This window comes from Triticum dicoccoides, chromosome 7A (assembly GCF_002162155.2).
Source record: "Triticum dicoccoides isolate Atlit2015 ecotype Zavitan chromosome 7A, WEW_v2.0, whole genome shotgun sequence".
Lineage (NCBI taxonomy): Eukaryota > Viridiplantae > Streptophyta > Magnoliopsida > Poales > Poaceae > Triticum > Triticum dicoccoides.
Window position 1 is genome coordinate 13,943,800 of NC_041392.1, and position 6,140 is coordinate 13,949,939.

At 45.6% G+C, this 6,140-nt stretch overlaps 1 long non-coding RNA gene across 1 annotated transcript; it reads right to left on the bottom strand.

Annotated features, from left to right (window-relative positions):
- Window positions 1–998: 998 nt before the first annotated feature.
- LOC119334219 lies at window positions 999–5,187 on the bottom strand. The gene is made up of 5 exons (XR_005161246.1): window positions 4,896–5,187; window positions 4,722–4,812; window positions 4,493–4,607; window positions 1,972–4,421; window positions 999–1,850 (listed from the first exon to the last, which is right to left on the bottom strand). It is a non-coding gene; the product is annotated as an uncharacterized LOC119334219 (long non-coding RNA).
- Between the last annotated feature and the right edge of the window lie 953 nt (window positions 5,188–6,140).

Here is a 6,140-nt window from a genome sequence, read left to right on the forward strand (position 1 = left end):
CATGACGGTCAGAAGCGGACGTGACAGCAATCCGGACTCCCGCAGACCTCTCCACATTTATCTCTAATTACAGCACGGTTCAAATGGATATGAGATGTTTTGCGGATCCACGTTGAAGATGCCCTGCAAATCAGAAAAAGTAAACATCACCGAATTGTTTTAACCAACAAGCTATATATTCTGAATCAGTGAAAAATATACAAAGAGAACCCGCAAGAAAAAAAATACGGACATGAACAACAAAAATCTCTAATAAAGATGAAAATTAGCCCAGCAAAGCTCAAACTCGTGAGCATTCCCTGAGGCCCCTTTTGAGAATTTTGAAACTCCACGACACAGTTTTAGTAGGTTTTTTTTAGAACACAGTAAAGAAGCAGGTGCTCATATACATGTTTATACACTCATCCCTATAAACATACATGCACATCCTACCTCTATGAGCACCTTTGAGAGACTGAGCCAGAATATCATCTTGAGATTGATGAAGACGGCACAGACATCTCGTGGTCGATGGGAACATCTCCTGCCGTTGAACATGCATTGCCTGAAATCCTAAAATAAATCCGAAAAATACGAGCACCAGAACTTCAATCCTGGTGGAATGGGATACCACTAACCATCCAACCACAGGTTGGTTCACACTTGGTTTTAGTAGGTTTTGTCTGAATATGTGAGTGAGGTGTTGGTGTGAGTGCATGTGTGCATCCATAATGTACTTAGTTTTTCTAGAGAAAATATTAGTTAAAACAAATGTCTAGATATTATTAACTACCATAGGTAGTTTAAATGATGCTTTTGTCCTGAATGCAAATGATATGCACATAAAGGTAATGTCTGAACATTTTGATATCTTATTTGCATTTTTTTGAGTTCATATGAATTAGATATGAATTTTCAAAGTTTTGGTCAAACGATCAAAGGGCATTCAAGAGACCACGACGGAAAAAGTAAGGGCAAAACTGAGCAAGCTCGAAAAGTAAGGGCAAAACCCGTGGGTAGGAACCAACTAGGGGTAAAAATGCAATTGTCCCAAACTTTAATGGGTCGAACGAGAAGGTTGCTTGCCAAGAACATCATGTACCAATAAATGTGAGGAGGTCATGGTACAAGGTCACGGTACAAGGTGATCTCGTGAAGAAGGCAGTCTATCAGGTCAGTTAGAGGCATAGACATGGGCATGCATAGAAGCTGGCTAACCTCTACGCATAGCGCGATGGAGATGCAAGGTGGACACCCGCATCAGGGAAGCCTCCACTGGTCACTACCTCTTCTCCTGCTGTTGTTTCTTCAACAATATCGTCTTGCATAATCCACAGAAGTCAAGCTTGTTCGATACATGTATAGGTAAAACAACATTGTGGCAACAGAATGGTTCTTACAACTCGGTTATGATGCCGCCCTAGTATTTGTTTATTTTGCTATGCCTCCTAATCAGACATATTTACTAATATCGTCTTGATGTTGTATCCGCCCTAAGCCCCTATGTTTGTGTGCACTAAAACCTACTCCCTCCGTTTCAAAATAGATGACCCAACTTTGTACTAACTTTAGTACAAAGTAGGGTCATCTATTTTGGAACGGAGGGAGTAGTTATTATACGAAATGTTCAACAGAGAGCAGTGTGGAAGTGTAAAGCACTGATAAATGAGAGATGCCGGCTTTCATTTGTTTGCACGCAAACATGTGGTCAAATATATAGGAGGGGAAGGTATTAATTAGACATGTGGTCAAATATATAGGCGCAGTATTCGGGATGCTTGAGTGCCACATTAGATCCGCCTCCAACCACTTGAGTGCCTGCATTGATCTGCCTGCCTGAGAAGAATGGATCGCCGGCGGGCGGGTTGGATCTGTGATCCGGCACAGAAGCCATATGGAAAGGGGATTCAGATTCTCATATGGGAAACCGATTAAAGCCCACCCCGGACGAGCACTACGAAGAGAAGTGCAGGTTGCAGAATCAATACGTACCTGGTTGAATTCAGAAGTGCAGGTTTCCAGGCGGCCGAGCGCCGGCGCCGTCGAATGGCCTCCTTGCACCCAATCCATTAGAGCAACAAGTCAAAGAACGAGCAGGGCGGTGTGTAGAGAGAGACGTGAGTCGTATTCACGGGTTCGCGTCGGTATGTGCGGGGAGGTGGAAGACAAAAAATCACAGAGCCTATATGATGGAGTTGTACCCTATGGCGACAATGACCGTAACAGCCAGCTGCCACCGTAACAGGTACGCTAAAACTAGATTCTGTGACGGGCATCTCGAGGTACAGCGCAATGATTCGAGAGCCAGGATAACGCGGCCCCAGCGCAGCTGCTCAAAAAATCCTCGTCCGAGCAGAGCCTTCGACACATGTAAAGCCTTCCATTCTGTGCCATCGTAAATGACGGATTTTGCTTTAGCTATCCATTCATAATCTATGACTTTTTCAATTTTGAAGGTAAATACTGAATATTTGTTGAAATATTTTTGTTTTCATCTCTAGTGAATAAGCAGTTCTAGTGAAATATTTCGTCACACGTGTAAAGTCTTCCATTTTGTGCCAAGGAAAATGACGGATTTTTTTTTTTTTGCTATCCTTGTGTAATCCATGATTTTTCAATTTTGAATGTAAATACTGAATATTTGTTGAAATGTTTTTGTTTTCCTATCTAGTGCATAAGGAGTCTAGTCGCACTTATTCTACTAAATGCTCATTGCAGCTTCATAAATAATTTCTTACACATTTTGTGGTAAAACAAAAAATGAAAGTAATAAGTCTTACAACTCGCATGTATTGCTCATCTCGTTCCCTGGAACTACAATCATAATCCCCTAGGTCGGCGCTTTCTGCGGTTGACTGTGCGGTGGCAGGTCAACGGGGTAAACCAGCATGACCTGCCCAACAATCAGCCTCGTCATGTCATGTATAACAAGGATTAAGATGTGGAAGGCCCACTTGTTTGATATGACACACGCGTGTATGGGAAACGCACCACAGTAGCAACACGATGCTTCTCGCTACATGCTGAATGCACAACCTCTGTATTTGTTTCTTTCCCTATGCCTCCTAGTCATACATGTTCTACGATGTTTCTCTTCACTGAAACTTGTCTATTATATGAAACATTCAAGAGAGTTATGTGAAAAGTGTAAGGCTTTGATGCTTTAGAGATGTCGAGCTTTCCTGCATGTGCACACAAAGACGGTGAAATATATATTGGAGGGGAAGTGCTGTTTAGACATGTGAAGTTAGCTGGACGAATTAACAAGATGCACTAGACAGATGTGTTGGCGTGGTTTCCGTATGAAACGCATGCAGATTTAACCAATAAAAATAATCAGTTATTATGGGTTCTGAGTTTGAGTTATGACTATGTCTTTTTTTTTGCGGATGAGAGTTATGATATCTACCATTATGCTCAACAAAAATGACTGGGTCGAGGCTAGCGGGCGGCGTGGCACGCCTCCCCTAGCTCCGGTAGTGGGTCGAGGCTAGCAGAAAGCCCAACCCTTCCACAGCCGTGCCATCGATGCCATTACGACAGCCGGGCCTCTGGCGAATCTTCGATTTGAAGCAGCGGCCGAAATCGAATCGGCGGCTGTGGGGGACAGCAATCGCTACTCCGGCGAGCATGGCGGCGGGGGACATGCGGGAAGGTGGCGGCGGCAGCGGTGATTTTTGGCGAAATCGCCGGCGGCGTAATTGGGTAGTCGTCGGGCGGGCAGAAGCAAACTGAAGGCAGCTGGGCAGTTGGCGCGCGGCCATCGTTTTTACATCTCCTGTAGGTGGAGATGCTAATTTGCATCTCCAGGTGTTGTATTTTACATCTTTGGGAGGTGGAATGTAATTTTTTTACATCTACATCATCTGTTGGAGAGGGATTCTATTGGAGATGCTCTTACGAGAGTTGATTTTCTACTCTTGGGTGCAGATCTCCTGGGATGTTATTTTTGGATGGAGTTTTCCACAAACCTCAAACATTTCATAGAGTTTGATGTCGCAAAATTTCAAAAAGTTTGGAATTTTTTTAATAGCATTTTTTCCAATTTTTGACAAACTCTCGTGTAGTGCACTCAGTAGCTCCCTCCGTCCGGAAATACTTGTCATCAAAATGGATGAAAATGAATGTATCTAGAACAGCAGACTAACAAAAAGTGCATGTTTACCAAGTCCGAGTAGATGGTATGTAATCCCCGGACTTTGTATAGATGAAGTAGAACTTACTGTTAATCCATGGTTGTAGTAGAACTTGTCCTCGAGCAGGGAAGATCCAGGCGACCTCGAGCACAGCCAGAGCCGGCTCGTCTGCTGGTGGATGGCTCGGCCGGGGGCAGTGCGCTGGTAGCATCGCGTGGCCGACAGTGGGATGCAAGGCGGCTATTTCCGGAGGAATGCGTGGCGGTGGCAAGCAATCTGAATGTGAACAGAAGATGAACTTCTAACCTGCAGTTATTTCAAATTTTGATTTTCCTCTCACAAGTTAAACTTCTAACTTGTAGTTTTTTTGCACTAACTTCATCTCACATGTTGAACTTCCAACCTGTAGTTGACCAGAAGCCATCCAAAGTCACGACCGCAAGGGAGAGAGCAAGATCCTCTGCTCATGTTAATGATACACAGGAAGACCGTCTGTAGAAAGCACCTCTCATCAATTTTTAACCAAAATATGTGGCTTTCTTAGTAAGCAAACAAAGAAGAACATCTTCAAGTAACAGATTTGCTCCAAGACGATGGGGAAAGCACCTCTTATCATTCCTTCAACCACGGACAACAGCAAGTTCAAACCAGAAAAACATGGACAGCAACAGCAGCTAATCTCTCTCTCGCTCTCAAGCTGAACTTCAGCAGCACCATCGAGAGAAAAATGGGTAGGTGAGAATTCATCTATATGCACAAAGGAGTATATTTTTGATGTACCTGAACCTTTGCAACAGATTTACATGAACTTCCTGTGCGATGGTGAAGTCGTCGCCGATGCTGAACCCCAGCGACCTTGGCCCGCGAGCACAAGGTGGGCTGCGGTCATGGAGGTGGGCTGGCAACGACGCCTGGAACAGAGAAAAACTTGCAAGATCCGACGCATGGTAGCTCTAGGCGGCAAGATTAGATGCCTGTCGGCAGGATCCCGTGGGAAGCGTGCAGTGGAGGGAGAGGAAGGAGGCGGCCGTGTGGGGGATGGTGGCCGAGGATATGGCGGCGCGGGCGCGATCTGGCGGGGACCTGGCCGCCGCGTGGTGGCGGCGGATCCGGGGAGGCGACGCTGGTTGGGGCGGAGGCGGCATAGGTTGAGGGCGGGGCGGGGCGGCGGCGGTCGTCCCGGTTGGGGGCCGGGCGGTGGCGGTGGTGCCGGTTGGGGGCCAGGCGGCGGATGAATCGCTGGTTGGGGGTGGGAGGTGCGAGAGGTTGGATCGGCGGTGGCGGTGCTGCCGGTTGGGGCCAGGCGGCGGATGAATTGCTGGCTGGGGGTGGGAGGTGCGAGAGGTTGGATCGGGGAAGCCGATGGGTGGCCTTTTTTCTTTTTCTCTGGTCGCTGCCGGTTCGGGAAGTTCGGGAACGTGTCCATCGGGCCTTACACAGAAGTTATGATCCAAATAGTTATTCAAATCCCAGGTTTAGAATAGTGCTATTAAAATAGTTATTCTGATAGCACTTCTGTACTGTATGCTCAATGCAAGCGCACGTCATTGTTTGAACCAAGTGTGCTGCAGTACTTACACGAGTGAACTTCGTGTCGTAAAAAATTGTACGCAGTGTTTTTTGGTACTGTTTTTGCTCTATTTTTTAACCGTTTATCGAAACGCGACGTATGATATACCGTTGGAAACCTATGGATTAGGCGCAACTTCGCCATGTTGAACACTTTTCGAGATTCCTCGCAGTTTAAGAGCAGTTTTGAAAATGGTGCGGCCCATGACGAGTGGCAGCGAGCGTTTTTTCGCATTTTTTTTCTAAACCGCTCGTCAGAATGAAGCAAACGATACACTGTTGGATAGATATCGTCGAGGCACATCTTTTTCATAACTATTATTTTCTCTAATTCGTTACGGTTTAAGAGCAGTTTCAAATTTATTAAATCGCGGAATTCTGTTTTTCAAAAAAATTCAAATTTTCGGTACTGTTTTCGCTCCAGTTTTCTAACCGTTTGTCGAAACAAGGCATTTA